Here is a 13,279-nt window from a genome sequence, read left to right on the forward strand (position 1 = left end):
TAAGAATCGCCTAGAGCTTTAACACCCCTATTGCATGCAATATTTACTAATTACCTACCTCTTTTTTGTTTATATATATTTACTGTTAAAGAACTGTATTTAAAATTAAAAACTTTTGATTTCATAAGTTTTAAGAACAGGGTATTGCAATTCATAAAATAAAAATATATTTTTAAGCAAAGTTAGAATTTTCAAACTACTTCTACCCTGTTAACAACGGCATGATGCAAGAGGGTCAACTGTCTCTTATCACGAAACCATCGCTATCACGAAAATATTGCACACTTCAGATTTTTCTCATGACATTTCTGATAGATGTGTGTGATAAAGACGTAACGTCATCAGGAACCGCCTATATCATTTTATACAGTTCGATACAGGCTTCAAAAAATTGTATGAACCGTTTATTCATTTTCAAGTAGAAATTAGACATACAAATACAATCCCTACCATTCCTCTGCACATTCCATCTTTTACTTTACACTTTTAGTGTTCTCAAGCGTGACAATGCTTACTTACCATCAGGTGGACTGACTGTTCATTCACCCTAATACAAGAGACCCTGCTATTATGACTGCGTTAGATAACTTCCTTTCATTTAAATTGATCTTAGATGATTTCTGATAAATATTACGCATTGTTTATGATATATTTATTTGTTAATAAATAAGGTTCTCTTAAAGACAATATTATGTATACTTAAATTCTATCATAATATATGTATACTATAATTTAATATTACCTTAGTTTATAATATAAACAAAAATGTATGTACATATTTGACAATGTACTGAATAGGCTATTTGACAAGGTTTTGAAAACTGTCTCAAATTATTAAGATACGTTTATAGAGCACACAAAACACATGTTTCTTAATTTCTTGTAGTTATTCATTGAGAAAATGGAAAATAAAAACATGATATTCAAATACGCCGCCAAAACACAATTTTGAAGAATATGGCGTCTCGCGACCATGGTGACGTCACAGCGGCGTAAACATCAACTTGCTCCTAGTACTTATTGTTCGTTTTTGTTTTAATTATAGTATAATTAAGTTAATCTGTTTAAAAACCAGAAAATGAGTTCTTATAGGTGGTGTGTAGTTCCTGGATGCAGAAATACAACTATTAAAACCCCTGACAGACTATTTATATGTGCTCCAAAAGAAATAAAAATGCGTAGAAAGTGGTTGCAGTTAGCTCGCAGAAATCCAAGTGATATTAGATATATCAATTAAAACAGTTATATTTTTTTGTGAAGACCACTTCGATGTAAGTATGGTGTTGAATACCTAGTAGACAGTTTATTTTATTTGCAATACATAGTATAAATCGTCTCATTACTTACCTGCTTGAGGTAAGATAATGATATATATAAATTGATGATGACGTGTTTGTATTGATATTGAAAATAATCAATACAAACACGTCAATCCTATAAACTGGATGGCTGAAATGAAAAATGAAGGACTTAATCTAAAAAATGTATACTTCATAATTATTGTGCTGTTGTGATTCATGTTTGTAGGTACAATTAACTAAAAAGGTAATGAATGACGATTGAAATATTAACTTACGTAGCTGTTTTCACATTTCTCAATTGAGGAGCGTAAAAATCTTGGTTGTTTTTAAAGAACATGCCAACCATTATAGCACAGTATTACAATATTATTTCTAATTATAGCGTCCACTTTAGGTAGATTTCTACTGTCTGCTTTTTCGAAATTAGGTTCCATGACAAACAAAAATAACACATAAAGAACAAAACTGATTACAGACACCTTGAATCACAAGAAATAAGTTATACAAGAAACAAAACCAAAAGCGAAATTCAGCAACGACGTGAGTAAACGTTGGGATCACTTGTTATTTACGCCGCTGTGACGTCATGGCAGATGCAGCCAATCATGGATGTTTTCGGTCACGTGGACATTTTAAAAAATATGATGTTTTTTCTCGACGATTTATAAATAAATAAGTTATTATTTATATCATTTATTAATTTAAATCGCTTCAAAAACCTTATATATATATGGATTACACAAAAAAGTAATTTATTTTTTATACTGTCAAATAGCCTATTACTAAAATATGCGCCACCCACCCCGATAACTGATTTAAATAATGTGATAACATTGCGTCTGTCTTTCACTTGTCAACAATTAAATTATGAGTTATATTGATAAAGTGGATTTGTAAAATATTTATGTGTTTTATAAAATACTTTTATTGTTACCCTTTATTTCTATGTATTTTTGTATGTATGTCCTTACGTATTCATGAAGTTATTATGATAGTCATTTTTCAATCATAAATCGCATCGTAAGCAAATAATGTAAAAAATATAGCCAAATTGTGTTCTTCTAAAACTCTACCATGATAAAGAGCTAAACAACAAAAAAACTTTCCTCGCAATATTTATGATGATTAAGGAAAAATGCAAGTTGATATCGATTATATGAGATGTATAACGTATATTCAGGGCTGACCTGACCCAGGTCACAGTGTCGCTGTAAGCTGAAGTCCTTACATAGAGCTGACCTAGTTTTCAGGCAGCGCAGTCGGTGCATAAAAGCTTGCCAACACACTTTCCCGTTAATAACAAACACGCCCTCAAATCCTGAAAAATTCTAGGTCACACGATTTACTACGTTTTAAAGCTATTATTTTCTGAAAACTGTGTTTGTTTTATGTAAAATATTATGTAACAAATACTCTGTATCGTACAAATATTGGGTACGTATATAGGAACATAAAACTTTTTTGTCGATATTTCTTTATATTTTAAAATATTCACATTTTACCAGTAACGATTCCTAGAATAGTAGGAACAATTAAACAGATTTCAATCGTTATTTTATACATCATAAAACCGATATGATACTACCAAAAAAGTTACTTGTACAGTTTGCTTAAGGTAAATTGTTAGTTTTTAGTAAGTTGTGATGGTGAATAGATAACATCAAGCTTTGGATGTTTCGAGAGTTCAATGAATAAGCAGATTCACTGTAACGGCTCAGAGAACGGTCGACGGTAACTGTTAAAACTGCGCAAGTGGTAAAAGCTGCGAACAAAAAGAAATCCTTCAGCTTTCTAACATAGATGTTCGTCGCCTGTCATCAAACACGGAATGGGCGACGTGATTGTATCTACACAGCTTGTGTCATCAGCGCCATACTATCGATCGGAGTGCAATGTTCTAGCTATGTGAACCGGTATGCAGTTATTTCATAATCAATTTGTTAATGTACGTTCGTATCGAATGATGAACATGGCTGTACTGTGAATCTGTTAAAGGATGTTTTGTAGATAGTTCAGTTAGTTAGTGCTAGTTTTTCATACGTAATTTTTGTTGGCATTCACAATAATCTAATTCTGAAGGAACCTAATACATTGTTATAGATTTAGTTCATGAAATGTTAAGAATAATGATTTAGATAGATACTCTTTATTTATAGGTGCCCTGGGGCCAAGACAATTAATGTAAAATAGAATTAATGTTACGACATTTTACAATAAACTAATGGACGTTCATTTAAACTAAAATATTAATTTATTATAATAGGAGTGATTACGAAATACCCATTTGCGTCATAATTTTGCATAAAACATGAGTTAATGAGTGAGATGCTATTAGAGGAAGGGAGAAAGTAGTAAGAAATTAGGACAAAAAATCATAAAGAAGTAAAAGGGCCCGTCCTGCTAGATTCGGATTGTAGTGGCTAACGGTCAGGTTTCGGTTCAATGACTCGTTTCGGACGTTCAATTTTCGCTGTGTACTGTTAGATATCTTCGAAGCAATCACAGACTCCGCAATAATGATAGAAACGCGTCCCGAGGCGGTGCTGTTGAAGACGGTTACAATGTCCTTGTTTCAGAGCTACTAACCATAGCTACAAAGATGCAATAAATAACAGAGACAATAATCTATAAAACAATAGATATTCTTTTATATAGACTATGTCCTGGTGAACATAATCTCTCATATAGATGTACGATTACGAATCAGTGACATAGAAATTAAAGATATTGAAAAGGGTGTATGTAAGCCCGGATATGCTTAGTAATATTGCAGTTAATTTTCTGAAACTCTACATTTTGTCATTGAAACCTCCAATATGGCGTGACTTGACAGGAAAATCGTAAAATGATTAATGTTAGTTTCTGTTATAAATCTTAATTTCAAATGTACCGATTTCAATCGGGCTTTATATAAATATCGTTAATGTCAGGTTCTTCCCTCTGATAACACACACGCGCTTCACTCAGATATGCAACAATCTTCAATCATGTCTTTGTGTAGAAAATTGAGACTAGTGAAATATACAGTCATGTGTTTTCTCATTAGTTAATAAGAAACGAAATCGTTATCTTTGAAATATGATTAGGGTTCCGATAACATTAATACTTTTGTACTATTTAATTCTACAATATATTATGTAGTTATTAGATAATAGCATTTAAAATTGGCATGATTTTAAAAGAGCAACTATGGAATTTCGTGCCGGTTCTTCTTCATAAATACTGCTTTCCCAATCGGTGGCAAATGTTACAAATATGTTATGACGATTCAAGAGTGATTCTAGAAGAAATCTTATTGAAAAAATAAATGTTTGAGTCTGAGTATGACATTCGCAGCAACTCAGTATAATATAAGCTTAATCAGTATAAAATCATTCTTATGAAAAGAAGTACCTACATTATTGACTTAAAAAGTAGGAAAGCAATCAAAGAATATCTTTCTAGTTATAAAATACCGAGCTAGGTTACACGAGTATCTTGCTTAGGGTGCGGCAGGGCTCCTGTCGCGACTCGCGATGTTCAGTTTCGAGAAGGGTCGCCACTCGGACTGTGCCTGCCTACTTATATGTCCAATGGTATCTAGGTAATTTAAATCATTAAAGATTAAGATTTAGGTATTGCATGCCTGACTACGAAGTGTTCGTGCTGCAATATATATTCGATTGAAACTATGTATTGCTCAATTACAGAAGATATATTTGTATATATAATATCTTTGATATTACAGAATTTACAGATAGGCCCATTAGGGTCCTATCTGTAAATTCTTCAATTCAATCAAAAAATAGCACAGGCTCTTATATTAATAATATAGAGCCTGTGCTATTTTTTTGATTTCATATCAACGCTCACTCAAAAGTTGTCGTTACATATAATACCTAAGTTTACTTTACTGACACAACACTGAAGCCAATAGTATTAAGTAATGACACTCAGTAATTAAGCTTTTATTAGCCATAATATCATAATTCGTAACATTAACGCTATGTTAATTAATTCTTAAATAATGATTTTATTACTCAATTTTGTAGTTTAATGTGCTCAAATTAATGTACAATTAATATTTGCATAATATTAAGAATTTACTATTTTCCATTAATTTTAAAATTACTTACAATAAATGTACAAATTTATAAGAAACAAAAAGCGGTTATTTTTTTACCCTTAGGTATTTACCATACCTTTTGTTATTTTTTTAATTACCTAAATGCAAACAGAAAGATAAGACTATGAATTGAAACACTCTATATATGTACATACTTGAATTACATTTATTGTTTTCCTTATAGTGTTGTACTAGTCCGGGATACATGGTCCATTTTTGCAAGTGATTACGATCAAGCTAATTTTTCGTGAGTAGCTTTATTTTGATGAAATGCCCAATAATTTCATGTACGAAACTCTCGATTGGCTTAGCTACCAGAGGAAACAAGGATAAAATATTTTGATTTGATGGTTCTCAAATATTAATTACCAACTGAATGTTTTTTTTTTGTTCAATCTCAAGATAATTATCTAAATTATTCGAAAAAATATTTGTCCTACAAAATCTATGGTTTGATCAAAGAGTCCCCCTTTCCAATGTGTATCGATAACGAAGTCATCATAAATGATTACTAACCAGCAGATTTTTTTTATTTTCCCTTATTTAATACTTGTATAATTCAACAGACATATTGTCCTACAAATTGCGTAATAAATATTTGAGAACCGTCAAATCAAAAATTTTTATCCTTGTTACCTCTGTAAGCTACCACAATCGAGAGTTTCGTACATGAAATTATTGGGCATCTCATCAAAATAAAGCTACTCACGAAAAATTAGCTTGATAGTAATCACTTGCAAAAATGGGCGATGTATCCCGGACTATACATGTTGTACCGTATGTTAATGAAAAGTTATTGGTATTTGGTACGTAATATATTGACATAACATTATTTTAAAATATACTGTACGAAACTTGTGCTTATATACAGTATACTTCATTGAAAATATCAACAAAAGAGTTTTTATTTATAAAATTGCAATAAACTTTTAAAAGATGTAGACAAATCTACCTATTTAAGATTTTTTATGTAGAGTTTTCTATTTGAAACTTATATTCTATGACGAATTGTGGTGTCTATTGGCAATAAGACAAAAGAGAAGTGAGGAAGGGTTAATCAATGACCACAGACCACAAAAAAGAAACAAACAGGATAATTGTCACTAAACTAATGTTTTTCTAGCTTTGTTACCAAATTTAGAGTGGACAACCGCAGAAAAGATTCAAAAATTGTCATGAAACAATTAAAATAACTTCAATTATTTGAATAAGGGCCGATTTTTCAATGCTTGGATAAAACTTATCCGTCCAATAAAGTATTACACGATAATATTAAAATGTCACGTAAACTGTCAAATACGAGCAATTAGAATACGTTTTTAAAATGGTAGTTTTATACATTATTCGAGGAATAAGTTTTATCCAAGCATTGAAAAATCGGCCCTAAAACGAATTAAAACTAAGCAGCGATAAAAATAAGCTTATTTAAGAGCTCACTGCATACAAACACATTTGTGTACTACATACCTTACTACATACTGTATACGTACTTAACACTTGTCAATTGTGGAAAGCAAAAACAATTGCAGTTATGAGGAGTAGCCGCTACAGCCGTCCTGTTTCCATGCGACTTCACTAATTCTCTCTCACGAGTCACGATATCTAATTTTAACGCACAATCGATTAACCTAGCTCTAGTACGAATGCCTACTTCATTAAAAATATTTTTTACGAATATTTCCTAGCGTTATATTGGTGGAAAATTAACCGCTTCTATTCATTGTATATAAATTTACATAAATTACGATTGATGTATCTATTAATAAACGCAGTCAGAGAGGTTGTATCAAAGAAATAGAAGTAGACATGTAAAGCATCGCCTCTATGTACTGTTAAATCAATTAATATAATAACGTGATTTTATATTTGTTTCAGGAAATGTATTTTTTTCATCTACGGCTGACTTACTTCAAAACAAAATGATAATAATAATCAATTGATAGGCTTATCAATACGCGATAATTAAGAAGGTGTGTTCTGCGTTCAACGCGAAATGCTATCAGTGTTGTGTGTTTGTATCAGCTCATCTTCACAATATTTGGGTTTTTCTTTATTCATCAATCATCATACAAATCAGTAGTTTAATATTCGAACATTTACTGTAAAATTGAAAAGATTACCTTTATAGAGTTTTTGTGAATAAATTTGTAGAGAGGATGAATAAAATTATATTCTTGTTATTGAATAGCTCGTAAGGATGCCAGTATTTTATGTCGTATTTAAAAAAAATATCTAAGTAAGTGCTAAAATAGGAGGAGAGGAAAAAACTCACATTGAATTGAATTCGAGTAGGTATCAAGAATTAAAATATGTCGGACATGATCATTAGGGTACAAGGCAAAATGGCGGGCGACGGAGCAACGAGCGCTCGCGGAGGCGCGCCTGAGTGGTTGAGATTGCGTAAGCACAGGGCCGATTTCTAGCTGGTCTCCCACGCCACAAGGTCACTCCGAGGACTGCTCCCACTAAACGGCACGTAGCTTTAAATAATATTGACTTTTCAATCACCACAACCTCGACAGCCGCAACCAAAGTTTGCGCATACATGCCATTAGAAATCTTTGTGTACGACACTAAACTTTAACAGTATTTCGAGCCGTAAAATTGACGAGAACGCTCATCTACGTTTTCATTTTATAACCATAATGACTTTCTAGCCTTAACGTCCGTACTTTCTTGAACATATTTTGCAGGATGATAAACGATAAGTGTAAATGTGCATGTAGTTTTAGTGTCGTTTTATAGTTATTTTATGATTCGGCGAGTCGATCAAAGGGATAAATCATAATCTACACATAGCGTTGCACAAATGCGTTGCTTGAGCTTTGTCTCAAATATGTATGTAAAATGTAAAATATGTAAATGTTACAACCATCGTCAATCGGACACTGAAATTGTTAGTAGCCGCTTCATCCCTAGTGAACAATCAAAATTTAATTATCGAGACCTAACCAACGTTTTCACTCTAAAGAAGGTGTTTTAATTTGATTGATTTTCATTATAATATAGCTCTACATATTTTTTGTTTATTCAATCAAAACAAATTATTTAGTAGTTACTTATACCTATTGGAAAGAATTAGTTAAATGTTATAAATTTTCCATGTGCCAAATTTTATTCATTTTCGTTCAGGATTTTTAAGATCAAGTAACAAGTTCCTAGAGAGTAAATAATTATCTGATGTAAAAACTAATACTCGTAGTAATAAAAGGTTTACGTTCGTTAGAATTTATATTGCAAATTCCCAATTCATGTAGCACAAACATGAATAGATTATTTATCTACGCCACCACCATTACGGCATGAGACCTTGAGAGGAATCGTGTACGGTGTATCTAACGTATGACAATATAGGTAATATCTAACTACCTTAGCAATCTTTGCTCTCTTGCGAGCCACTACGCAATTCTCAGCTATATACTTTAACTATGTAAATGTTATAACTTGCCATTTTATAAACTTTTTTAATTATTAACATTTTCTAAATATAATTGAATATTATCTCTATCACTGCATATATAGTACTAGCGGTCCGCCCCGGCTTCGCCCGTGGTACATGTTTCCGTTTTCTCTACATAAGAACCATCCTCGTACTTCAAGGAATATAATAAAAAAAGAATTATCGAAATCGGTTCAGCCGTTCTCGAGTTATGCGCTTACCAACACATTTTGCGATTCATTTTTATATATAAGAAGAAGATTATGTAAAATCGCTTCCCGCGTCTGTCTGTACGTTTGTATGCTTAGATCTTTAAAGCTACCTTCGCAACGGATTTTGATGCAGTTTTTTTCAATAGATGCAGTGATTCAAGGGTTTCAGTAATCAGTATAAATAAGCTTTTAGACAGAGCGGGCGAAGCTGCGGGCAGAAATTAGGCGGGTAGTAGATTATATACTTAGGTAATAGAGAAGGTTTTGTTTTTCTGTTAATGTTATTAAGATTAAATTATACTTCCTTATTTATTATAGTACAATAATATCCCCTAGCTATATCATATTTGTAAAATTGTTAAAAAAATAGTTTTCACAAACCGGTAAAATCATGTTCTCAGGGTCTCGGATTAAATAGACAAAAAAGAAATACCTACATAGTACATACATACAGCCACAATACAGCTAAGCAAAAGATAGAAAAAAGTGTACTCCTTTTCTCCTACTTTTCCACGATGTCTAGTGAGTAAGTGAGACCATGTGAATAGAAAAGAGACAGATTGATATTATGTACTTACGATTCAAAATTATTCACATCAAATATATAATAATTAATTAGATTTATTAATTATAATGATATCTATTAATTTAATTATTTGAATTAGAGAACAATGTGTAAGTTAAATAAACATCGTAGTTTCCTAATAAAATTATCATCGATTTACATAAATGTACCTGTTTATGCAATGACTTTATCTATGAGTCTAGTGTCATAGAGGTTTTGATAGACGCCGGTGTAACGCCGCGCGCGCACGTGAGAACGGTCGGCGGGAACAGTACAGTGCTACTAATCGCGCTGTTGTCAGACAGAGACAATGAATGTGAAATTAGGGTGGTTCCACGTGAGTTCAACGACCCACCGCGACATGCGTGTCTGTGATTTTTATAATTTAGATTTTGGGATAAAATGTGTCCACCTTGCGCTCTTTTAATATATAAATTTAAATGAATATATTATTATTTTTTATTATTATAGGACATTATTACACAAATCGACCTAGTCCCACAGTAAGCTCAATTAAGGCTTGTGTTGTGGGTACAAGGCGACGATAAATATAATATTTAATAAATACATATATAGATAATAACACCCAGACCCAAGAACAAATAATTGAGTTCATCACACAAATATTTGCCCTGACCGGGGATCGAACCCGGGACCGTCGGCTCAGTAGGCAGTTATTTTACCACTGCGCCAACCGCGTCGTCCTGCTTAACATTTGAGACAGTTTTAAACGCTAATGTGAAACTCAACGGACTTAAAATAAAAAAGGAGACGTCAAACTCCAAAACCCGGTCTATAAAGATTTGGAAAGCGTCCGTTTCTATAAAATTTAAGTCAGGTTTCCGATAAAAATTTAAGATGTAAGTACATATACTACGCATAGGAAGGATGAATGAATAAGAAAAAATGAATATGTACCTACCTAATTATTATTACTCGAATCCGGAATAATAGTTCAGTCAAAATCTTAAAGAACTACGTTGTAATTTGTATCGCTATTTTAGAAACATATTATCACCTTTTTAATAAATAAATACAATAGGTTTTTCCTGAAAAGGTACTTGCTTATTAGGTAAATTGCTTATAAGTAACTACATACTACGAAATTGTAAAATAAATATTAATAAAGTAATTATATTCGCAATTTTTCGTGCGTAGTATATTACAATATCGTAAAATTAGGAAGGTCGGTTTGATTTTATTAGAATCGCAATTAAATTCATTACATGCCTACATCCATTTATTGTACAAAAGTAGAAATTTTAAATTTATATTATGTATAACATAACATAAAAAAGACCCTCATCAGGTCAATGAACGAAAATTGTACATTGCCTATTTACGATGATTTTTGTAGTTATGTATTTAAAGGTTAACATTTTTATCTTTTAATTTTTGACATACCTATTTTAATTTAAATACTTTGAATATCTGTTATTTTTAAAACCAAATTTCATATACCTACATCTTGGACGTCGCGGTCGTCCACACAAACTATTTTGCGCTTATTAAAATGTCGTTACATTAAAGCAACTACGTTAATATATTATATAAATTCTTAGGTTCTAGGCAAGAGACTATCATTCTCAATCTCAAACATTTCAATTCTTCTTCAAATCGCAATTGAAGGAACTTGGCCCCTATTCGCGTAACAATCGTAATAAGTATCGTCAATAAGACATTAAAATCTACCATGTCACATAGAGTCATGGCTTAAAAAATTAAAATTTAAAATATATTAAAATATTATCGAGTTAAGTACCTGTCCTGTTAACAATTAAATAAAATTATAACAATAGGTACCTAATTAAGAAATTGTTACTTCTGTTATGAACAGTACATGTTCACGTTCTGCGTACCTATATTATAAAAGCGTAGTATTAAAATAATTTGGAAAATCCAAAAGTGCACGCTTCATAATTTTTTTTTAATAATTATTTATTAATTATTATTTTTGTTTATTTAATAACAATTAAACCACATCGAATCAGACCCTGAAAAATGAAAGGGTTCTATTCCTGAGCATACTCAAGCGTAAGAGAAAAAAAAAGACTCGATTAGTAAAGTACTTCGGTCGCTATCGTGTTAACAAGAAAATCCTCCGCACATACAGACACACGGACGTCCAAGACAGAACTTTTTTAAACTGTTTTTTAACTAGTTTAAATAACAAAAATGACATCAAAAATATCATGAATGTTAAAAATAGTGTTTTTTCTTAATATGTGTGTGTATGTATTATCTTACAAGTGCAATGTATGATACATAAAGACATTTTAAGTTTGAAAAATCAGATGTTTTGCGCGAAGTGACAGTAGTACCCACCTCAACGCTTCGCTTATGAGGCGTGCAATTATTGCAATTTAGATTACTTATTTCGTAACTGACTTTTAGTTATAAACACATTTATTTATTTCGTTAAATTGCATTCTAGTAACACAATTATGGTGTCAGTACCAATTAATCGCACTGACTCTTAAAAATAATATGATAATAATTGATAACGAATGAAATATTAAACAATTGCTTACATAAGAATTTTGTCAACGTAGAGTCGCGTCGACAGCCTATTGTATGATAATGATGACCTTCGTACAAACTTTATCACCCCCAATATTATGATAAATGCTATCTATTCATTCATCTGAGACTCCTTATTTGCTTATCTTTTAATGTAATCGAAATCAGGTATGAACTCTGACGCGAATCTTATGCAAATATCTTAATTAAGTCAGAGATAGTAACGTTGACCATGAATGTATTAACCATTGTGCCAGGTTCAAGATAATTTGTTTAAACTTATAACGCACTTCAAAGACATTATCTATACTTACTAAAATGTACAGTCATTGTAGGTACACCTACCAATGATTGCCGTCACAGTTATTTAAACAAGAAAACGATTGCTTTAAAGGAAATTTATCAACCAGTATAGAAACATGTCATAACATTATCCGAATAAAATCTGAATAAAATCTAAGTTGTGATAAAATTAAAAGAAAACGAGGAAAAGAGGCTCCTTTAAAAAATAATTTCAGTGATTCATTGCTACGGTCGGAAATAGTCAAAATATCGGCCCTCGATCGAGAGCCTCTTGAATTTCGCCTTTCTCTTCCACGGTACTTTGCCCATCGTAGTATGGGAGCATAGCCTTGCGATTGCGCAAACGCTTCCCACACGTGTGCATCCGAAAGGCGCACTCATCATTCGTACCGTTATTTTTCCTACTTCACAACAAGTATTACGGCGTATCTCATAAACTAGGAATGTTTAATTAGAGAAAGGGCGATCTGGGGCTTAGAGATTTGGATTGAAGGTGACGCCGTGTTGCATTTGTTCAAGGTGAGATGGAAGCGAAATACCCCAGAGCCCTTGTTGCGGGGCACAGGCGAGTTGCGCGGGCAGACACCGAGAGGCACCGGCGGGTGAGCAGCCGCAGTGCGCCCGCGGTGCCGCGGCCGCCGCGCCCTCTCTGCCTCCCCGTCCCTCGTCCTCACGCCCCTTTGCGCCCCCGCGCGGGAAAATTTATACAGATGTGAGATGACACTTATGTCACTATTATCATGTGATCAAGAAAATGATTCCTCGCGTTTGCGTGGTACACGGTTCACTATGTAGTTATTATGTTGTATGTTGGTTGTATGTAATTATCTAGAC

This window comes from Colias philodice, chromosome 3 (genome assembly GCF_061535455.1).
Source record: "Colias philodice isolate Cphi_HAF_F1 chromosome 3, ilColPhil1 Martin Lab GWU primary, whole genome shotgun sequence".
NCBI classification, from domain to species: Eukaryota; Metazoa; Arthropoda; class Insecta; order Lepidoptera; family Pieridae; genus Colias; species Colias philodice.